General features: G+C 39.4%; 1 protein-coding gene across 44 annotated transcripts in view; it reads right to left on the reverse strand.

Annotated features, from left to right (window-relative positions):
- The window catches only part of ZBTB20 (zinc finger and BTB domain containing 20), a 480,501-nt gene that overhangs the window by 223,216 nt on the left and 232,542 nt on the right, over positions 1–24,743 (reverse strand). For 32 of the 44 annotated variants that reach the window (XR_010834157.1, XR_010834156.1, XM_067003602.1 and 29 more), the window contains one exon: positions 9,609–9,691. The exons of the other annotated variants lie outside the window; for them this stretch is intronic. The gene's annotated coding sequence lies outside the window, so the exon portion shown is untranslated. The remainder of the gene's footprint in view (positions 1–9,608; positions 9,692–24,743) is intronic. 44 annotated transcript variants of the gene reach the window in all.

Consider the following 24,743-nt stretch of genomic DNA (forward strand, 5'->3'; position numbering starts at 1 on the left):
ATACAATCAAGCAGACACAACCATTTCTGTTATACTCAGGTACGCATTATTTTTATATTGAAAAGTTGGACATACAGAAACAGTTACGGTGTAGCCTTCTCTAACCTCTCTATCAAAGCCTTTCTATGCTATCTGGAAAGAGCTGTGTAGCACAGTATGTTTAACTTCTTAGAAAACGACAGTAAGAAAGTAAAAATGACAAAAAATATTTGTCAGTTCCCAAGTCATTGAAGCTGCAGTGCTCAGAATTTGCTTTATGCAATATACATAAATGTCAGGTCACAATGCAAAAACTGGAAAAGGAAAATAGAATACTTTCTCCTGTTGTGCTTTGGTCCCATAAAAAAGGCCATAACTCATCACTTAACTGGTGAATGCTTGCTGAACTAAACAGAATAATGTATTTCAAACATCTTTTTAATGAATAAAACTCAATGTAATACTACAGATATCTTCTCTGCTTTTTAAAGCTCACAGATATCGAGCTGTTTGAGGTGAAGTTCATCAGAATGTCTATAGACCATATATCTATATATTTATTCACACATTTTCACAACTAGCTTCCATTTGCAAGGATCCTTCCAATTATTACCTAATCAAGGCTCACAATGGCTCTTTCAGATGGAAAAACAGTGGCAAATGGGTGATGTGATCTGCTCAAGAACATAATAAGAAATCAGTCAGAGACAGTACTGTTAGAAACTTGGATCACTGGGAATCTTTCTTGTGTTTAAAGCATGCTTTCATTATCATAGAAAGCGCTGGCTCAGAACACTCATGTTTCTTTAAGACAAATAAAGTGCTGGTCCTAATATTCAAAAGTGTCTAGAAAGATCAAATTTGCATGAAAGACATGTAACATGCATGGTCCTTTTGCAGAGAAGAAGGAAGGACTGCTATGGATATTTAAATTATGTTCAAGGCTTAACCCCCAGGCCATTAGAACTGCAGATGCTAAATGCCAGTGCTTCCCTTGGATGCATGTAGGCACACTTGTATATTTTTACATATTTATACATAAACTATACATACTGTACATCTCTACATATTTGAACACACACAATATGAAGTGACTAATGTATGATTATTTGGTGGCACTGGTAGCAGCACTGCATACCTGGGTTCCATGAGTGAGCTCAACTCATTCTCTACTGGCCTAAGCAAAGAGCAGCTGGAAAGCATGAAAGTGGCATTCCTGCCATCTTGGCAGGAAGACTGGCGGCTACATTCCCTCTTCTCACATTAATCTCCTAACAGTCCCATACAGTGATCAAAAAGGGTTTATTTTCCATCACTGGGCTAGGCAGTTCAAGTTGAGCCTGAAGTATACTGGAGAGTTCAAGCAGGAAGGATGTGTGTGTAGGTAAGAGGCACAACTAGGGGTTAAGAAACTCTGTGTTCTCAACCAGTATCTTCATGTCACCTGCTACCCATGTCACAGGACAAGACAACAATAATTATTCGCTGCACCTTGGAGACTGAAAGGCTTGCTGCATATGCATACGTATATTCAGGTATGTATATAAGGTCTCCTGAATAGCACATGGTAACATATGGGGATAGATGCTCCATTTAGCCCAGTTCTCTGTCTCCAATGGAGGCCAAGAGCATGCATCTAGAAGGAAAGGTATAAAAAGAAAGCAAGCCTCTTGTAATATCTTCCCAGAATATCCTCTTTCCTGTCAGTGATTTTAAAAAGTTTGTGGACTTTTATGTATACTCATTATACCTGCAGGTGGGGTTAAACTAGGCTGGTAAAACTAGTAAGCCAAAACATAAATGTCACTAAGTGGTAACAAAACACAAGCCCAGCTGTAAACATATTGCAATATTCTATTGAAAAACTGCATTGTGAACTGTGAATACCTAACTGAGCTGTTTCTTTTAGACAATACTATTTCTTTTTGCTACAGCTAGCCCCAGTGTCAGTCTGAAAAGGGCTGTATAACCAGCCAGCAGAGCACAGTGCAACATGGATAATCAAACCTAGATCTCAAAAGCAGAATAGCATCATGGTGCACCTGAACAAATAAATACTTCGAAGAAGCAGTGCTTATGAACTTGGGTAGGGTGCCATGCTGTCAGACCTATGCTGCTTCTTTTTCCTAGAGGTGGTTTATTCACTGCAGACTTGCATTCTCTGTACTGTGCTGAACTGTGCAGTGACATACACTTAGTGACTGGTTTTCTCCTCTGTCCTGGACTAACTTCCCCCATAAAAGGACCACATTGGTAGTACAATACCTAACGGCAACATCCATATGAATTATTGCAGCCTAGTATCTTTTGTTTAAATGCTTTCTGTGATACCAAGGTGCCTTTAAAGAGAAATTTGTCCCATCTTAAGAGGTCTACCCAAGCAGAATAAATCACCCTCTGATAGGGTCCATTCATCTTCAGTTATTTTAGAGAAAAAAAATAAAATTCTGACTTTCAAGTTTCCAATGTTAAGCAGGATTTTTTTACACATAGCTGAGAGTTTGACTGTTGGCTCACAAAATAGCAATGACCTGGACTCAAATGCTGGATTCCAGCATGTCAAGGCTTGGAGGAAGTTGAAACCCAAGCTCACACCAAACTTTACAGTCTTCTTCTGTAAGCATATGCTTGTGTTTCACTGCAGGAGAAGTGTGTGGTGGGAATTCCTCTAATACTTTTCTGCTGTAAACTGGCACTCTTTTCATCCTCCTCATCAGATAGCATTCCCAATACACAGATGGGAAGAATAAAACATTCAAGATCCCTTCCTCTACATCTACAAAAGGGGTTTATGTATGGATCCCATTAAAATTAGCAGAAGAATTGTGAAGAAATTTGTACTATGAAGAGAATACGGCTCTGAGTTTCAAAAACTCAACCATCATTTTCAAAAGCTCAAAAACATCTGGGCACACCTATCACAAAGAAACAAAGAAATAAGGAATGTAGCACAGCTTATTTTCCCAACACGAGGACATCTAGTCTGATAAACTCAAGTTGTCTTGACCCAGAAGCAGAAACAATTTCAAATTAAACATTTATGAGGTTTTGCTTTCACTTATAATTTGTTTGGATATTGAAGAAAAAAACAACAAAACTAGAATAATTGACAGATCCTCATACTGAAAGTAAAGCAATCCAGTTCTAACCGTTGTTTTAAACACAAAAGAAATCAATGTTATTCCCACTAGCAGAAACGGATCATGATGCTACTCTTCAGTCAGTTCAACCTCTGCTGTACCCAGAAGGAAGGTAGAGAGAGGACTTCTAAGCACACATTCCTGTTTTTCTCATTCCACGTTGAGAAATGGAAAGGACATGTGCATATGTTACTTCCCATGCATCAGAAGGTGCTGCATGTAGGGTGCTGCAGTGAACTGCCTGCCTACAGGGAAGCCTTAGGAGAAGCTTTTAACAGATTTCTGCAAGAAGAATTAAATAGTTCATCAGAGAACAGATGTGAGGGGAAAGAACATTCATTCTTCCATATCCTGCACCTGTTCTGGCCTCATATAACCAGACGATTACAGCATTCCTGTCTTTTATCATTCTCAGAAGGGGAAGGAGTTTAAACTGCACATACCTCAAACCCTAATTTAACCAAATAAAATACCACTCAACCCTGTCAAATGCTTTATATGCATTCTTAAGCAAATGACGTAAGTTCTTCTTGAGTGAGGTATCCTATTTATTTTCACTTTAGACTGAACTGAAATCCTTCAAGTCTTTGCGCATGAGACAAGGAAAAGAAGAAAAAGTACTGCAGTGTGCTTGCCACATTCCAAATTACTGGGTAAATATAATTTTCTCTTTCAAGTCCGTTTTGCAGTATCAACAATGAAGTTTTATGCATTTCTGTCGTAAGTTAGTGAATAATGTTCTCGTCTTATCCCAGAAGTATTTTTTTTAAAGTAAATGATAAGATTTTGTGCAGTTTCTTTAAAAATGTAAAACTCTGATTACAAAAACATGTACACACATACTCAGCTTACATCTGGTTAGCTATTCCCCTGAATTTTTAGCCTTACAGGACTAGTCACACGCTCAAAATTAAGTAAGTAGTGGTAAATATTCACAAGAGCAAGAACTATGTTTATAAGGTCCTTTATAAATTTTTCAGGTAAAGAAACCTATAAAAATTCAAGATACTATTACCAGTTTTTATATTACTGTCACTGTTCTTAAAAATATAACAAGTATATAAAGTAAAATATGTATGTAGTGTAAATATTGCAATATTTACAAATGCTGTTCCCAGTAGAAACGAGATACCCCCAAATCAGTGACATTCTCAAATTCAGTAAGAAATAAATCTCTTTTCTGAGCCTTTATGTATTACAAATTGCAGTACCCATCATACTACTTTTATAATTCCCATCAATAGCTTTCACTTTTGTCACTACTTTTGACATCAAAACTGAACTATTGACCAGAGAATTTAATTTGTTTTATATCTTTCAAACAGGAGTATAGAGTCTCTCCAATAGTACTCAGTTCAGAAGCACATGCATGTGCAGCCCAGACCAGGGCACACGGACATTACTGGAAGCATGCCCACGTAGCTAAATGGTCTTCAATGCAGGTTTATTGGGAAAGTTCCTGCAGCTGTAAGAACAACTGCAGTAAAGCTAGCAGAAGCTCTGGGCGTGGCTAGTACAAATTAGAAATATTCTAAACAGACTGAACATCTCTTGCTGACACCTTAATTTGGATTTCTAAATGAGAAATTTCTTCCTCTGCTTTTCACGTGATAGCATCTTCATTTTGTCCTGACTTTCACTCAGCAAACTGCTCACATACTTGGTCAAGACCAGGAACATAAAAATCTGATGTTGAATCCTGAAGCACTATTCACTTCTTAACTTGGACAAAACTCCCTCTGAAATCAATAGAAGAGTACAGGCAAAAAAAGCAGCTGAGAATTTATCTAACTAGAATAACAGATGACGCATGATGACATGTCCTGTGACATTCTGCCCAGACTGGGAGAACTGACATGCAATAGGATTTTTTCCATGAGCCACCAAATGCCCTTTGAACTCTGTTTAGGAGGTTCCTTAGGCCTTTCACTGGAATTCAAAACAGTTGAAATGTTCATTGCCAAAAATGTAGACACCTTACAGCACTTCACTTTTAAATCTCTTCTCAGAAAGACACCTATGTACTTAAACTGCTCTCATCACTGTGCTAAGTGCTTTGCCCTGTAAAAAAAAAAAAAAAAAAAAAAAAAAAGAGCAATCTGTCATCCTAGGTGCTGTTCTTCTAAGCATCCATGAGAAACAACAAGACTAACCTAAAACTAGAGTGTATTACTTACAAACCTTTTGTTAAATAAAATAAAATGTTCCACGGAAATGTTTGTATGTCTCAGCAAGCTCTTACTGTAGGAATTCTGCCCAATTTTTGCACAATAAGCATGGCACAACATTTTGTTGGCATGTTTGTTGTACTTTTGTACTTTATTAGATGCTACAGAAACAGTCCAGGCTGAAACCTTTTGTGTGGCTCATTTGACTCTTCCTCCATTACTTGCTAAAAGGCCAGTAAAGCTAAATGCATACGCAGCAGAAAATCATGTTTACAAAAAATAATTCAGGCTCGTTATACAGCCAGCTGTTACTGGATGAATGGATTAATATACATTGAAAATTAGATGGCTTCAGTGTCCAGCCCATAATGGAAGATACGCGAAGTGGTACCAATGTTTATGCATAGGAAGTAAAAAGGCACACTTAGATCAGAATAGTTCTACATGAACTCCATCGTGTCAAACATAATAGACTCTCCTGACTAAGGGTCAAGAAGACCTGCCTTCAAGGAAAGCTAGTTGAAAGGCACTCATCTCCAGACACCCAAAGTGCAGCTTTCAAAATTAAAGAGATATCTAATCCATACAAGGAAAGGTCCTGAAGTAAACAACAAAAAAAATCTACGAACTGCCATATTTGTCTATATGAGAATTAAGATGTATTAGGCTATGGAAAAGAGTTTCTGGGAACAAAGTGTCTCTAAACTGAGAGACAAATTCTCTAGAATAAGATAATAGGGTTTCCACTCTTTGTCTCTTTTTGGAAACTTTCCTGTACACAGTTAAAAGCAAATCTGTCAGGAGCTGGAAGCTCTGCTACTAGCAGAAAAATTCCATGCAGCTAAAAGTAAAATGTATTTTGCTCTAATATCACGTCCAGTAAGCCAAACAAGGATTCTTTGCTTACATGGAAATCAGCATCTTCTTCATCATAATCCAGAACCCTAAATCATTGTTTGCCATGATACTACACACATTTATATGTGCAGCTGTGATCTCCCTGCCTAGCAGACAGTGCAATGAGAAGAGAACCAAATAAATCAATACACATAACACAAAACTATTATTCCTGTCCTCAGATGAATACCAGGCTCATGGTTCTGCATGCGACCTTCTGAAAAGACAAGCATTCCTGACAGAAAATACAGCTTACTACATAAATCCTAATGCTCTGAACACAATGTTAGAATAAAAAGCTCACACTACTTTTCAGGTAAGGACTATTCTAACTTCCTCCTTTACACAAGCAGGAATAGTCTTGGAGGGTAGTCCCAAGCACCATCGTACTTCAGACCCTACCAAGTAACAACAACAAAATACTAGGGAGCTTGTGAATGTTCCCCAGCAAACAAAAAGAAGAAACAGCGAGTGACTACCATCTCTCCTGATCCGTAGTACAGAGCCTTAATCCAGGAAAACCTTCTGACTTTCATGCCGAGTCTGAAAATACCATTGCAACTTTTGGATAAATACAGGATCTGTATGATGACGGTGGTGGATCTTGACTTTGCAGGTCCTTAACACAATATTTAGAGCAAAACCGTCCAAATAGCCTCCTTCTGAACATCTGCCCATTTAGCATGCAGTGCTTACAGAGTATATTGCCTACGCTCACAAGCCATGGCATGAAAAGACCCCAACCAGGCAGAAGGCTCACTGAGCACAAGCAAAATCCATTTTTCGGAAAGACAGGTCCCACTGCACTAGGCTTATTTCACAGCATCTTTCTTCCCTGGGTGAGAAGCCCTTCACCTCCATTTTAAGCAACTCAGAGCAAACAGAAGTCTATTCTGCCTTCTGCAACATGGCAGCACGCGACATTTTGAGTATTTGCTCTTCTCTCCACTGAAGATTGTACCTGCCCATACAGCAGACAAGGGGCTGAGAGCTCAAGGCTCATTTCAGCAGTGACCCTCAGAAGACGTTTGTTTGATTTATGTGCTGTGTCACCCCCTTGGTCTGATGAGAGCCCCCCCAACTCCCCTCCCTCTCCTCTCCTTTAATCTCTGCATGCTGTTATGCGAAAGGTGCCAACTTGAGAACAGACAGTTCTGAAAAGAAGGCAATTAAAAAAAAAAAAGCACCGTACTTTAGAAATTTAAACAACAAGCCCTGTGATCAAAATAATTCATAAAGGGAAGGATTTTATGAAGTCATTTCACGAGCACACAATGCTTTTTTTTTGCTTTGTTTTTTAAATAAATCCGTCAGTACACATGCCAAGGCAACACATCTGAATACAATATCAGCAGACACACCCTGAATCCCTGCGCCTGTGCTCTCCCAAGTTACAGCAAAAGCTAAAAGCTGGGCTTTTTGCCTACATCTTAACCATTATCAATTTCTTTCTTTAGTTCGGATGTGTTAGTTAAATTCCTTTTTTCCCCTCTTTCCTTCTCTGTCCTTTACAAGTGCTCCTTTCCTGCTCCCTTCACACACAGAAAAAACAGTATTTGAAAAATGGATTTTTCCCTTACTGACGGTGTCTGTTTAAAACAAAACAAAACAAAACAAAACAAAAAAACACAACAGAAACCACACAACACATAAAGAGATCTAACTTATAATGAATCCCTCTGGCATAAGGAAGCCTGTTCTAATCTCTCTTTATCGGGTCTGAGTGATAGTTTTGCTCAACGAGTATTGACAGGGCCGTCCTGTTTCTCAGGCTTTCATTTTCCCTGAGTTGGAAAAAGGATACAGTGCATTTTCACATTCTCCAAGTCTGCAGTTGTTTTTATATAAGAAGCAATTTGCTTGGGTCACATCAGGTCAAATGGGAAGCCTGCCCAGCTCTTGGTTTTAAAGGAAAAACATACAGAAAGACACAAAAACACAGCAGTTTCCTTCATTAAATTCCACTCTACCTGCCATGGGCTTGCAGCCACAATGGAATTTCCCACCCTGGCTGACCATAGCTAAACTTTTATTTTTAGTTTTTTTTTTCTTCCCTTTAAATAAAAAGCCTTATTAGTTTTCTTTAAAGTGAACTTTGAGGTAAGGGTTATTAAAGTCAATGTAATTGTCCATTTAAAAAAAATATATAAATTAATAAAAGCCTACACAGAAGCCGGGCCAAATGCTGAAGTCCTTATTGTAGTCCAGACTCTGATCCATGTTACAATGCTGTAAGTCAAAAGTAACTCTTCCAAAGTTGCTGGAGTTGTGCCTGGGTAAAAGATCAGAATCTTGCCTCAGTTTTTTAACTCATTTCTCACTTAGGGAAAACCTCAACTGACTCCAGGGAGAGTTTGCCTGAGCTAAGCCTGCCTGTGCAGCACAGCATGAAGCCTCTCTCTGCGACACACTCGGCGTTCTGCTCAGCCCTTTCAAACTAGAAGTAGCTTCAACACCTGAAGAGAATGGCACCCAAATAAGTCCCTTTGTTACTAGTCAGCAATTGCAAAGGTTAATGGTAGCAGGAAAGCTTACTCCCAAGCAAAAGGAACGCATCCACAATCGCTCCCCAGACTCCAAAACAATCACTGAAACCTGAGGTGAAACCCTGCCCTGAACTGCAAGATGATGCTGAGGGAGTGACTCAGCATGTACATTTTTAAGAACAATAGATCATGAAGATGCTTCATTGATTTCAATATAGCCCTAAGGAGAAACAAACAGCTGTTTGCTTTGCTTTGACTGTGATTTTATTGTACACACATGTAAAGGAGAGAAAAAAAAAAAAAGAGAAAAAAGAAAAAAAGAAGGGATACATCCTGAACCACAGGTGAGATAGAGTTTCTTTTAAGATGCTGAAAGGTGTCTAATTCAAATTCAGATCCATATAACTAAAGCATTTGTACCTGGACTCTCTCTGCTGAACACCCAGCTAATCCCAGTGTGCTGTTACTAGTTTGCATTTAACTGCAAACACTGTAATTAAGTTTGCAGAACAGTTTCCATTCAGACTGTTTGCCCATAACTTTCTGCAAAGTTCTTTTTTTCAGGCTGAAAGATTGGCCTCAACTGAATGATGCAAAATATAAGGCAAATTGGGGGCAGGTGGAAAGAGAGTGGTGGAGAACACGCTCAGCCTTGCATTACCAGCGGGTGGCCCCCTCCCTTTCTCACAATGTCCTCCACCCTGAAAAGTCTTTCAGCCTTTTCTACAATAAAGTCAAAAAAGAGAGGAAAAAAAAAAAGAAAGAACAGTTGGCTCAATGCCCCTGTATCCTCTGTTTTCCAGACGCTCATGTATGAAACAATGGCAGTTTTGCCTGAATTGGGGCTAAGGACTGCTGGACTTGCCCTTTGAAAAAAATTTTTGGACTTACTATCGAGACTTCCATCCAGAGATCACAAAGTGCTTTGCGCCACTTACCACACTGGGCAGACCTTTGAAGCAGTTTGAGCTGTGTGATAGCAGAGTCACCTCGTCCCTTGCAGTGTCCTTTCTCCAGCAGTCTAAGAAATAAACGATATTTTAAAAATCTCACATACTCCATTCAGTTTCAAAGGCTGGCTAGTAGGAAACTGCTAAGTTCTCTTCATTTTATTTTCCTATGGTCAAATGCTTCTTTTCTTGTATTCTGTCTGCTCTCTCTGGTGTCTGTTTTTCTAGTTGATTCATCTATTATCCCTCTTTATATAATCAAATTTCTCTAGTCAGGCTGTCATTGTGCTCTGGCCTTATTGTACTCTGTCACCTCCAACTTCTTTCCTTCAGAAACTCCACAACCCAATTCCTCTTTAAAGTTGCTTGCTGAAGCATTTGCTCTTTCAGCATCGCAGTACGTTTATAAACTGGAGATTAGTTCACTTTGTCTGTCTTCCAAAGCCATTTGCTGCTTGAGACCATTTCATGAGCTTGTCTATTCATGTGGATAAACAAAAAAACCCCTCAACTATAATGTGAATTAGGAAGAGGAAACAGCAGTTGCATGGAACATATATCAGTGAGGGTGAAATTAGTAACAGTCACAGTTTTTATCAGTGCTGTCTCTGAACTATTCTACTATGACCCACCTTTAAATAGACAGCAGGATTTCACAAGTTAAAAGGACGATATTCCTTTTTAGTAGAACTGAGTGACCTACCATAACATTTTGCTAGTGACTTCAGCATTTCTATACTGAACAGTCCCTAGACTCACAAACTTCTGTCTAGATGATTAATCTGAATATTCCGCAGTTCCCCAGAGCGGTCCATTATTTTCCACAAAGCCTTTAAAACTTTCTACTAGAGTTAGGTTTTTGAAGTGACGTCTGGCTAACAGATGTGCATATTCTGGTACTTTTAGGTATCTTTCCTCAAAACAAGAGCCTTTTCACAATTTAAATTCAAGTCAATGACAAAACTCCTACTGATTTAAAAAGATATGCCAAACTCTTGTTAAAGGGTGTGGGGCCCAAGGAAGCGTATCAGATGCTTTATATGTAACATCAGTATACATAACCAAAGTCCAGACTCTGGATGTGTTCAGGTGACCTGTCATCTGACCACCCTACTTCTTGCGGACTTCGTGGTAGTATATTGAGTAGTAAGCAGCAGGATGACTTTAAATACACGAGGCCTGAGTTTCCTTCATACGAGAACTGATCAGTTATTCATATCACTGACTCGAAAATGTCCCATTCCTAAGAAGACAACTGCAATTTATTGTCTGTGGAGCTACTAAGAGTAAAATCTCTTCGCTATCTGAGGCAAGCATTTGGATACCTACAGAAGGATTGAAAGGTTATAAATATAAGCAACCTAGTTTTTTATTTGTTGTCATGAGTGTCCAAAGGAAATGCTGTTGCCCCATAGAATAACATTAGATTTCTAAATTGTGTGGATTATTTACATGTTAAAAACATGGCAAAGGAGCTTCTCAACTGGGGAAATGTTGGCTGAAGTTAAATGTAGCACCACGAGCTGCGTTGAGCAGCTGAAGGCCTGCAGGACAGCCTCCTTACCTTGAAGTCACTCAAGATATGCCATTTAAAGTGGAGTTGTGTCAGAGCATTTCCCCTCCTGTGTAATGCTCCAGAAAACTCTCAGAAGACGGTCAAATTTACAAGCCCCCCCAAGCCCCTTGGTTTTAAAGGCCTCCGGCCTGCAGAAATGCACACCACTGAAACCCTTCAGGTGTCAGGGCAGCTGGTCTAGATTCACACCCACCAGATGCAGAAAATTAGATCCTCTCTATGCAGTAATAAATGGTACAAAGTGGACAGAGGTGAGAACCTGAACTTCTTGCCTATCTTGTGGAAATCTCTGTGCAGTCAGTGGTTCATCACAGCCTAATGATCTAGCGGAGAGAGGGCTGCCAGACCAGGTGTGCTGGTGACTTCTTAAGGAATTCAGCAGAACTTCCCTGGTCAGGGAAACCGAGCAGCCTTCAACACCACAACTGACTAAATGAATGTCTTATAATTTTATAAATGACAGCAGGAATGACTGTAATTATGCCTATTAGCAGATAAAAATGTCTCTAAAGGATTGGATTGGGGGTGCTTATAAAGCAAAACAGGAAACGGGCTCATGAATGCATCTGTGGCGCATGGTTAATCTAAGCTGAAGCCTTGCATACATTCATTTTCCATGCCAAGCATGATCATCATAAGACTTAATTATATTCTATCAGTTCTGCATGTTATAGATTGAACTGCTATAGGAAACTGGCTTAAAATGATAATCATGTTAAGATATAGCATGTATTTCCTTGAACACGTGCTTAGGTCTTTTGAGTCCTTCAACCATATTCCCAGAATCAAGCCTTTAAAATGAATTACTTCATTATTTGTTTTGCTTAGGAGTTTTCTGAAGCCAGACTAGGAAAAGAAACATTTCAAATACAAGTTCTCTAAAATCTGCTTATGCTTCATACATTTTGATTTAAATTCCATATAATAAGTTATTTTTATAGCCCTCAAGAGAGTAGTAAGCACTGGTAAAAGAAAGTAAGAGATACTAATCAACCCTACCTCAATGACTTGGATATTTAGGATGAAATCATGGCACCAGAAAGAAGGAAAAAACAAACAACAAAAAAACACCACCACATTGACTTCAATGTAGCTGAGATTTCAGCTTTCTGATTTGCTTAAATTGTAGATAATTTAATTTCCAAAGTACCTAATTGCTACAATAAGTGAGCAGAGGTAAAAGTTCACTAATGATAAGTTAAACACCAACAAAATGAATATTTACCCTCTTAATTCTCTTACGTCAAGATCCTTCCTGTCCTTAAAGCCGTGTGCCACACCTGATCTCTATAGAGCTAAAAGACACATATTACAGATAAAGAGTCATGAGGTAGGGGATTTCCAAAAGCAGCTGAGAGGCTGGAGATCACAAACTCTCTTAAGGGTCCTGCTGTTTTACTGCACAACTGGGCAGAATTGAGCTTGCAGCTGGGATCCTGGGTGAGTTGCTAGTCTTGGCCTCCGTGGTCCCTGCCAAATCACTTCTCCCCCAACATGAAGGACGGAAATGATTCAGCAGTGCCCTGTGCCAGCATAGTCCTGCTGTGGATCACACATCAGCCCTCCTCAGCCCTGCAACAGAGTCAAACACGAAGTGCTAAAACCCCAAATCTTTGCTGTCATTATTAGGAGACGTAGATTAAAGGTTTGCAGGTCTACAACACTCATTGTGCTGAAGGGTGGACAATCAGCTTAGGGCAGGAAGAAACAAGCCTCACAGTGGTCTGTAGCAGGGGAGATAAATTACCTACCTAATAGGAATATTTAAAGTTTGTATTAAAAATAATAATAAAAAAATCAGTGCAAAGCTGACATTGTAAGGCAGATGAGGATATCCAGACTTCTAATTTAAATTTTGTCACAATTTAAATACTTGTATTTTTGTTCACATTCCAGAACCTGCCAAGACCATCCTTTTTATTAATTTAATAGTATCATCATTATTTTCCCAACATGTTTAATTCTTGCATCAAAAGGAGCTAGCTGGTTGCTATGTTTGAGATGCTAAAGCTGTATGAATTCTCTAGAAATATTCACCATTCACTTACTCAGAATGGCAAGTTTCAATGAGATTTTCCTTGCTTTAATCGGTTTGAGCTAGCTCTTTGGCATTCTGTTATAAATAATAGAAGCTACACACTGCACTTTTATAACATCATTCATCTAAGGATCTCATAACTTAATTAAGAGGGACACTGTCAGGTTAAAAATCATATATTTTTTATTAAGTAATTTCCTTATCTATGTTACTAATAACATTTTAGGCTATTAAGCTGAAACAAATTCTTAAAATCTAATTTAACATCTACTACTAGCGTGTATATATTATATATACACAGCTGGTTTACTTTCTGAGATATTAAAACAGATGTGCTAGCTTTACTTCTGTTTCAAGTTGGTTTCATTTACAGATTTTCATGTGTGAACAATACTCTTTCTTCGGAGTGGTATAAACACTCCAGGAGAACATTTAAATGCAAACAAAAAACTATATTAACATTTAAGAAAATAAAACATATGGTTTTGTTAATATAAGACTTGCAAGATTTCAACAGCAATAAAACTTTAATTTTAGAGAAAACTATCTAACATTGTACGGTGCTTATTTTCACTTTCTCTAAAGGGAAGGTGAGAAGTACTACTTCTGCACTTTTTAATTACGGGAGTGCACAAATCTGTTTGCTGTGAGGGAATACTTCATTAATAAATTCATTCAACTATATCTGAGCCTTTTCAGATATCCAGAAAAGGCTGCTATATGCTGCTACTTCACAGAGTTCACAGAGGCTTAAAACAGAGATTCGGTTTTGATGGGGAAAGTTAACATAATGAAGTTTCTACCAGCCACAGTTTAGTTAAACTGTAAGTTGTTGAAACATACGCTGCGTTTCCAGAATGGGCACACAGTACCTAAAGCACTGTTGCGTCTCTTAGAATCTACAGAAATCAACTGTAACATCAAAAACTGCAGTATGCATTTTTGTAGCCTTCACTAAATACTGGGGAAAACTGAGACAGAGAGATTAAATGATCAAAGTCACAAGAGTGAGTCAATGATAAAACCAGATATATATATATTAGATATAGATATGCCTGCGCTACTCACTCCTCACCAAGCTACTTGGTATCTTCCTGATATTTCAATGTATTTTATGTGAAGAACAAACAAAGCTATTTTTCATTTCTGTGCCTATCAGCTAATATACAGAAAGGAAGAGGTGGTTTTCAAGTTTCCAGTAGGTCTTTTTGCTTAGAAAGACATTCCTTCTCTTTCTTCAGTTCCCTAGGTTCAATGATCAGCAAAGTGGGTGTTTACTTGCACCCTCAGAGCTCCTGCCACACAAGCCAAAAGGATTTTTACCTTTTGTTTTGCTTTTTAATGGTCCATTGCTCAGACATTAGTCCCAGGAGATAGACCACCAACTACTAAACTTTTTAAGCAGGTGGAGGTTGAAATGGGAAGCAGGTCATGGAGTCAACAGCAGTGAGTCAGCTCTGTCTACTGCTTGAAAAGAGAACTGTAACAAGAGTGAAAATAATATGTACAAATAACAAAATGTACAACCAAAAGGCCTCTCAGGAGCCAGTGAGAAACAATGGACGCGCACTAAAGCCAGCTTTGAAAATGGTGGTGCAGCCCAATATTCAAAACCAAACACAGGACAGTTGTGCAGAAAAATCCCTTAGATGAGATGTTCAAGGTTAATCAGCTGGGTAGTGCAGAGACAACATGAAATTAGGCCAAGGACCACCTTCCTATGACAGGAAGAATTAAAGAAACACCTTGCTGTTCTGCTTGAAAATGTGTTTTACCTAATAAATGCATGAGCTTTCAGAGGCAAACTTTTGCTGGCTCACTAGAGTAGTGGGACTTGAATATGTATTCGTTTGGTGATAACCAGTTTATTATAAAATCATTGGAATTCCCTGATAACCTCTCATTCTCTGATAAAACATTCATTATTTCACCTTAACATCGTCAGGATAATTTTTTTTTTTTCAGTTACAGACTTCTCATGTTGTACCTATTCAGGACCCAGGACATACAGCTGAGAACTGGTGGCCAGGGCCTGAGTGTCAGCATTTGCTTTATGGCTTCGGTAAGTCTTTCAAATTGTTGGTGTTTCATTTTCTTAATTTGTCATGTGCAAGACATGTCTTAAGAGACAGTGCTTCAGTACTATGAAGTCCAGCTATCATTACATACGTCTCAGCCAAACCAACTAGTGACAACTACAGATAGCACAATGCTTTTCAAAAATTTATTTGTATCGTTTTGTCGCTGTTTTAAAAGTATGAGGTCTGATTACTCTGATATTAATGTGTATAATTGTCTCATTAATCATCACACAGACCCTTCTCAACAGTAGGTATGTTTAAGAAGTGAATAAATAAATTGTAACAGTGATGATATTTTTCAAGTAATATAATTTTTAAATGTCACACACGTATGGCTGAAGATACCTGCCTCACAGGCCATTCTTAAAAGCAGAATTTAAAAGGTAACTTGTCTAATACAGCAAAGTCAATCCTACACAGACACACCAAGTCAACCATACACAGGTATATCTCTCCATGTCTTCTTTGTCACAGAATCACAGAATGGTTTGGGTTGGAAGAGACCTTAAAGCTCATCCAGTTCCAACTCCCCTGCCGTGGGCGGGGACACCTCCCACTAGACCAGGTTGCCCAAAGCCCCTGAGCACTTCCTGAGATGGGGCACTTGAAGGAGCTATGTTAATGCCCAGAGAGCAAATTTAGTCCTGTATTTCTATGCCTGGGAAGTTCTCTCTTAAAACTTAAAAACAAATCCCTAGTACAGTGATTTAAAGATAGTGCTGAAGGCAAAGTAAAAAACAAACAAACCAAACCACCACATTAAGACCAGATATAACTTGGAGTACATTTTTACTGTAATTACCAAGGAAAAAAAACATTGAAAACCAGCTGTACCTATTTACAAAAGAATTTAACCCAGACTCTGGGTTCTGATATCCTTATCTCGTGGACAGGCTGAGCACACAAGGAAGATGAGCACAGCACAGTACTCTTACATTTCTAGAAAGATTAGCCAGAGCAACCATGAGCTAATGGCCTCATCTCCTGCCACATAAAGGCTAAAAATTTCAAATTGACCATTATCCTAAAATAATCCTGTTAGGACATCTCATGGTGATATTTATTACATGTGTCCAGTTCAAAGGTGTTGCAAAATACATGCAGACAACTTTATTTTTCAAAGCTGAGCATTAACTACAAAATGTTCAGCTTCACAGTGCTCTTTACATGGGACACAAAATGAGTTTCTATGTTCCAGTAGCTGAAAGCAAATATATGCTAGTATTCCACATCTTTCTCTCCTTTGCCCAGGATGCTTTGGGCTCACGCATTCAGTAGTTCACCCTCTCATCCACACAGTCCTTTACTTTCTCCTGCTTTTTCACTCATTTCTTGCACTCACCCAGGCTCTCTCTCCATAATCAGCTATCCATTTTTTTAGAATCACAGAATGGTTTGGGTTGGAAGGGACCTTAAAGCCCATCCAGTTCCAACCCCCCTGCCATGGACAGGGCCACCTCCCACCAGACCAGGTTGCCCAAAGCCCCATCCAGCCTGGCCTTGAGCACCTCCAGGGATGGGGCATCCACAGCTTCTCTGGGCAGCCTGTGCCAGTGTGTCACCACCCTCAGAGTGAAGAATTTCTTCCTTATAGAATTGGAATGATTCAGTCTATCGGCATTCTTGTTCTCCTTTCTCTCTTTCATCACCCCACCAGCTGCTGGCAGGCTCTTCTCCCCACGGAGCAACCTTTTTGTATGGTTGTGGAGAGCCTCAGCAATGCTGCAGTTCCCACAGGACTTCCCTGCTGACAACGGGCCCCTGTAGGGTGCATGCAAAGGACCAAAACACATTGCCTTTTGGTCTGAGTTTGAGACCCTGATCAGACAACACAGCCGCTAATTATAATTTTGTCTAGTCTCTCACCCCTCCCTGAACCAGTTTCCTCTTTTCCCTATGAAGAGAGCTAGTAGTAGTGAAGTATATCCTTCGGGTACAGAAGGAAGGCCTCCTTCATTAAATGCTATGAAGTGTTTTGATATCCTCAGAAGCGTGGTGTTATTTAAGTGCTAATCACTCTAGTCTTCAGCATGTCCAAAATGATTTTGCTTGTTACCAAAAAGCTCCATTGTCACACATTACATTGCCATTGCACTGAAAAATAATTAACAGCCTACATTTGGGGGTCCATTATTTGAGCTGTCTGACTGACTAGGGAATTATCCAGAATTCCCAAGTTTTCAACAGAGAAATTAGAAAACATTAAAAAGGTAGGCCAGGGAACATCTCTGTGAAACAACTCACACAAAGAATGAGAAAAGAGACCATTCCTTGCAAGCACTAAGGCAAAGCAGTAGGCAAAAGTCAAGGTAATCTGATGTAACAAGCAATCTATATGATAATTTAAGAAGGTAATCTAAGAGGAGTCCCAAAGATTATCTAACTCAAGCATTTAGCAAACCATTCTTAAAAAGCTAGAATCCTGAAAATTTACCAAGAACAGCACACACTGATCAAATCAGGAGATGTAACATACGGCTGTACCATTTAATATTTCAAACACCACATAAAGCAAAACGTGATGTGTATATGAGAAGCAATCTATAGCACTTGAAACACTCGCAGATCCCGAGTTAACCATCTCCACTGTTGCTTGTTTGGAATCTCTTCACCTTTTTTTTCCCTGTAGGAAACCAACCTAACCAGCTTGAAGCCTACCTAACGCACATACTGCTATACATATACACAAGTCAGAAATGGAGTCAAAATTGCTGGCTGACCCAAGTAAACCAGGTAGGACTGAAACTCTGCATCCAAACAGATCTCAGGTTTGAATACCCACTGGAGTTTGACCTGGATCACTTCCTCATCCTTCAGAGGTCCCACATTCAATTAGCTAACATTGGGCATGTTATATAATTAAAAACAAACAAACAAAAAATAAAACAAAATTAACAAAACAAACAAAAACATGTAAAGTACCGGTGGCACGGAAGAAAACAAATGATAAACAAACAACAAAACCCCAAACATTTCAGCAGACTTATATGTAAGATGCAAATTTGCCCAAGACCAAAGACAGCTGGAAGTAGGTGGCATATATGTTGTAAAGGCAGTACAGGTATGTTAAGAACCTGAACTGTGAGACAAAACTCAAAGGAGCAACAGTCTGGGAAGGAACATCTTTGAAAGATTCCTTCCTTACAGTACCAAACTTTTTTTTTTCCTTCCTTTTTTTTTTTTTTTTTTTTTTAAATTACAGTCTCAAAGCTGGAGAAAGTCATCCTCCTTTTTCCTCTCCAGTTTCTGCTCCTGACCTCCAGCACCGAAGGCCAGCCCTGCACCCAGCACACTCAGCTTCCAGCCACTGTGGAATTTCTCACCCTGGCACCGCATGCCCAGCTGTGCTCATGGAAGTGGAAAATCTGACAGCATTGTCTGAAAGACACAGCTTGGGATAATTGTTCCTCGTAGTTCCTCTGTCAGTGAACATTATCATATTCCTCTCACAGGAAGGCTACTAAACCTTTCATATTCCTCAGCTCCCAGCCACAGAATTCCTCTTTGCCTTTAAAGTAGTAGTTATATATGCTGGGATGTGAGAAAAGGTTTTAAAATTTTGTGCAGATTAGGGATAAAATGTCCATAACTGTATTTGCTTTAATAATTTCTTTGTATGGCATAAACACGGGAAAAGGAGGAAAGGGAAGCAAAAAGTACTTATGTTTATGTAACATAGGATGGATGTCCTTCATGCCTGTAAAATTCTTATTTTATAAACACAATATATATATTACCCTTGTTTTAATGCAGGACAGAAAACCTACAACACTTTCACTGTGTAAATTTTGAAAGAAACGCAGAAGGAAAAGCTATGAGCCCCTCGCAGCCAGGTGCACGAGTAGCACAGATCCCTATAAGAGAAAGGATTTCCAGCACAGATCCCTGCTTTCTACCTTCATTTCGATGAATCCCATTCATCGTATCAAACCTTGGTATCTATATCAACTTCTTGGAAGGCCACTGTCACCATTATGTCAGAGCTCCACTTGACCTCCAATGCCTCTTCCCCCAGCCTCCCTGGGAGGCAGAAAGAGCTGTTATGCCCAAACTGGCTTCCCCAGGGTCCTCTGGGAGAGCTGTGGCAAAGCAAGGGTAAGAGCCCAGGGCTTATGTGTTTCAGGTTAGTACCTGACAACTTAACCCTCCAGTTTCTCTCTCAAATGCGTTCTGCAAGTTGTTATTATTTTTTTTTTTTTAGGGACACAGAACTGAAAAAAAGATCCCAGTGAAAATCCTATTCACTCCTGTAAGACAAAGCCTGCACTTTCTAGTGTTCTCTCTTGATTTTCCTCCCCTTCTCCCTCTTCGTTCTACCCTAACCAGTAATGTCACAAAAAAAGGTGATGGCCTTTTATGAGAATGCTAGCCAACACTTAAACATCAATTTCATTGGAGATTGTCAAACCCAAAGTCATGGCTGGAAGGATATTCTCTCTGCTGCTTCTTTCCATTTCTTTTGCTACAGGTAAGGGTGCTATTGTTATTCAGAGGAGAATAAACAACATTCCTACATTACCCTGAGAACTTGAATGACAGTTTCTCTGAGCAATTTTCCACCCTCATATTTGTGCACATTGCTGTAATGGCAAGCTTCGTGCTGATCTCATCTTAACACTTTTAGGTGAATGCTTATGTTAATAGAACAAATTAAGCTAGGGATTTTCATGCCACCTTGGGCTGGTTCCAGGCCAGGCTTGATTTCCCATCTTCAGATGAAAGAGATTAGTCAAAATCAGAGTCCACTAATCAAAGCCACCGCAGTGTTAAACAGGAACCTCAAAGTACCTTTGGTGATCCAGAAAACATATAAATAGCCGATGCCCAGGTGTAGAAAGCAATGCTGCTGGTAACATACTAAGTGATATTCTTTCTTTTGATGAAGTGAAGTAATATCCACAGTCTTCATCTCTTTCAGTAGTACAAAGAAGTATTCCCTCCACTCGTCTCTACACAGAAGTAGGGCATAGCCTAGCTATTCACATACCAGTACGTTTCTTCCAAGAATTAGTCATGATGTGAGGTGATTAAGAGATACCTTAAAGACTGCAACAGTGCACTGAAAACGTAGGCACACAAAATCCCTAGACATTTTATGAAATTCAGGCCAATATATATATATATAAAATTTATGCATACATAATGCATGTATATAGTGCAATGGATGTCTTTTTCTATATATTTTGTATGTTATGAATTTAAAGAAATAAAAAAACATGAAGTAAATACAAATACATGCACACACAGAGAAAATTATGTGGGCCTTTCTAGCATGAAAAGGAAATTATTAAAAGTTGGATAAACAACAACTGAGGATATGACAGGGGCAGCTGGAGAACCACACTGGGGGACAGAACTTCTAAGTGAATCCACACAAAAAAATGCCTCCCCTGACAATCCGTTGTTCTTCAAAGAGAATAATGATTCTAGAGATGAGTTTGCATTTGTCTTTGGATGTCACAATAAATGCTAAGAAAGCAACTGAATGAGAGTTATTATTTCCTCTGAGCAAAGAAGGATTTGGGTAGGCTGTCAGAATAGCAGCACCAGCGATCCGAGGGCAGATACAAAGCAACGGCAAGTTAGCAGGAATCTGTCCAGGGCCCTGGGAAAGGAAGATGAAAGAGGCCATGGGGCTAGCTGGAGATCTAATAAAGGTAGATATAAGAACCACAACTGCAAGACAGCTGTTAAATCACGAGGGACGTAGGAGCATTGTTTGAGAAAGCGATCACATGAGGCATAATTCCTCTGATTCTGTGACCACCAGAACACAAACCTCTGGGAGTCAGCAGAGAACGTGTTCCACTGAGGTCCAGGCTACTTTGCTGGAATAATTCAGCTGGTCTGGGGGTACTGGGGCTCTATCCGTGTCTCTACCTCATCCACACACTTGCCACCCTGGGAGAGTGAGCACAGCATGAAGCGCTGGTAACCCCTTTGTGTTCAAGAGTATTAGCAGTGATATTATGGGCTATCTAATCCTCTCTCTCTAAATGAGTGTGCTGGGCAGAACATAAATCCAGCCCTACCTCTGAGAAACAAGATGCTTTTCCAACTGGCCTGATTGAGTACTTGGCCTGATGATGACTTTCACAGTCAGATGTGCAATCTGCCCTCTGGCTCCTTGTTGGTTTGGACTCATTGCCTAATCTCTAATACCCGACTGCAAGAGATAGAGATTCCTGTTTGACTTCATAAGACAGTATGTCACAGACAATAGGTAAGCTGTGTCTTTGCACCTGACGTTTCCACAACAGATCCTTTCCACAGTGCACTCTTCCTTGCAGTGCTGCAATATGGAAAATGACAACTGTAAGGGACAGGAGAAGTAACCTTTAAAACTGCTGTACAGCAGCAGGAAAAAAAAATCACAAATTGATCCAAGAAAACAGGGCGCGTGCTATCCCACTTGGATGGGCTGCTTTGGGGTGTTAACATCACAATTCAATGGTACTGTATCATTATTTGCTAACCTCTATGGCAAATCTGAATACCTTTGTTTAAGAAGAACGATCTAAAATGGATTATGGGCTGCATTATGAAAGCATAAAAACATTTATAAAATCCACACCCCTGCCCTCCACGCCCATGCCATTCTATCAAAATATACAGAAGAAAATATTTACAAGGTATAATCTTCTCAGTTAGGCTCAGTTTCCTGTATATATTTTAAATGCAATTTCTCAAGAACGTACACATAAGGAAATCCAAGAAGTGGGAGGGGTCCACACAGACCTGTGCTCCAAATTTTAGATGAGAACCATGTTATTTTCTTATACACCAGTTTTGGTCTTTCAGATTGCCCCACGACAACAGGAAGAAGGTAGGAAATGAAGTTCAGACTAGAGATGAATGAAGGAAAACCCCAGTAGAGTGCAGCTTTTTCTGTATACGAAGTTGGTAACAATTAAGGGGAATTCTGAATCACAGTTTAATTTGGCATTTTCAGAGCTAGGATTACTTCATTTCAAAGACTGAGCTAAGTCTGCAAATTTCAAAGTATCTAGCACGCTATAAAAACAAGAAAATGGAGCAATCACCAGAAGAAAGAGTCAAGTGCTTAAACTAGGACAAAGTAATAACTGACACGGAACTGGGACTTTCCCCATTTTCACTCTCACAATCCTGTGGTAAACCATTTCACTTTGTCTTTGGTTTAATTTAGGAAAAAAATATTGAAAACTCTCATGCTTGGAATGAGTATATATTAATCTTTTGTTCTGAGTAATAAGGTGAAAAGAAATGTAGTCCTAGCAGGATACTAATTTCTGATGTTGTCAATTAAAAAATTTCTGCTGGTGTTTTGAATGGAAAAATCTCTCGGAAAGTGTTTTTATCGAAGCACCCAGTTCCAAGTCCTGGATTATTAGGTTAAGCTCCGTCAGCAGAGAGACCAATATAAATGCTTTTCATACCATCTGCCTCGATGCCTTGACAAAAAAATAAAGACGAGAAAATATGTAGATCCCAAATTCCCCAATTTTAACCTGTTTCTCTTTAATATAAAGCTGGGAATTCAGGTCCTAAAATATAAAATGAAAACCATGATTTCTTTTCTTTCTATCTTTCCTCAGAAACACACAGAACATCCAAAAACACACGGTGTTCCCAGGACTTATTTCTTTTTATATTTTCAAATCAGAAAAAAAAATGTTTTTACCTGATATTTATCAGGAGGCTCTATATAATCACAAAGGTTCTTATTTCCCTGTTTAAAAACAAATTAGGGTGTTGTACAGGGCCTTGGAATATTAGGAGGCAACTCCAACAGCTAATGATGGAGGACAGTGCCTCAGCAAAGGCATTAGCGATCCATCTGGCCAATTAAAGAGCAACTTAGGCAGAGCCCAATACTATTTCTCAATTACGGTGGCTGTGACATCGAGACTTGAGGAATAGTGAGATTTAGCATGAAATAATACCGTGAATCCAAACAGAGAAAAGCAAGGAATAGGTGTTGTAACCCCACAGCAGAGAGAAATGGGAAAACACTGTCAGCCAGAAGAGATGTACCTTGACTACCAGCAAGAAAGAGGGCAGGACTTTAAGAAAAACGGCTCAGACATGAAAGTAATACTAACAAAGCCCATCTTCCTACAGATTGGTGATCAGAGCCTGCAAGCTCTACACAATACGAGTACAATTATTGTAGGTCTCCCCTCCCACAAGAAAGGTAAAATTCTCAGTGAGCAAAAGACAGAGTGCTGTGGTTGCTCTGGAGCAAAGCATGTGCTGGCCAGCCAGCCGTCTTCCACTAAGCTTGGTTAAATGACAAGTTCTGCTTGATTTTGCCCAGAAGTGGCACTAGTTTGAACTTTTTCTCTTCTCTTTAGACACCCATTTTATAGAAAATGAATTCTTTTTTAAGTTCTTTCAGACTTGGCTGAAAATGGTCAGCACGCTCAAAAGTTGTGTATGGTCATAAGAGACAGGCATAGGGACAGAGAGTCCCATAAACTTACATGAGATAACTTGGCAGCAAAGTACAACAGAAATCTGTGATGTTTAAAATCTGGAAGCTTAAGCCCATGCCTAGCAGAGAGAAACCAAAGCGTTGCTCTGTTTGCTGCTTCCCTATCCTGACCTCCACGAGCCCTGACTTTGCTATTTCCTCCTGTGGCCATGACTGCAGACACAGACGAGCAGGATCTGCCATGGCAGAATTTGGACCTGGACAACGCGTAAGATTTCCTAATGCCTCTACATCACAGTATATTTTAAAATATTTTTTTTTTTCCACGTCTTGCACCTTCAAAAGCATACAACCTGAACTCATGTGTCAATAAAAGCATTTTTTCCTGTCCCTCCCCACCTGTGCCTCCTTCTATTCCTTTCTCCCATCTTCCAGCAGTGAAAGGAGAAGGAGTTAAAAGATCACGCTGCCTTCCAGACAGTACTTTCTCATGTATGTTACCTCTCTCCGCACACAAGTGACGCTGCCCTCCCTCTGGATGGTTCCACATATCTGTCCTCTGAAGCTAAAGAGATGGGAATGATTTTCCTCAACATGAAATGCCGTATAAAGAGTGTGGGTGGGAAATATGCAGTGTAATGGAACTGAAACCCCATAAGGGAAATCAACACAGGCAGTTGCTGATACGCTATTTACTTGGATAAATCATCCATTTTCCTCCTGGGCAAGATGACTTGAGGTATCACCTATCCGGGATGGCAAGTGCAAACATAAATAATAAATAAATCTATCTGAGGAAGAATTTTGACTGTAATGGGCTTTGTAGAGAAGTAAGTTTCAGTTAAACTTAATCCTTGCTGTCTTCTGTGTCTCCAGCAGCAGAAACATCTGGTCGGTTTTAGATTCCCCTTGGATTCCCAACTTCAAAGGGAGTTATAAAGAATAACAAATACATGTACTGGCACTGAAAAAAAAAAATTAGAGCAGCAGGAGAGAATGGTAAAATTGTCCT

This window comes from Anser cygnoides, chromosome 1, assembly GCF_040182565.1.
Source record: "Anser cygnoides isolate HZ-2024a breed goose chromosome 1, Taihu_goose_T2T_genome, whole genome shotgun sequence".
NCBI lineage: Eukaryota > Metazoa > Chordata > Aves > Anseriformes > Anatidae > Anser > Anser cygnoides.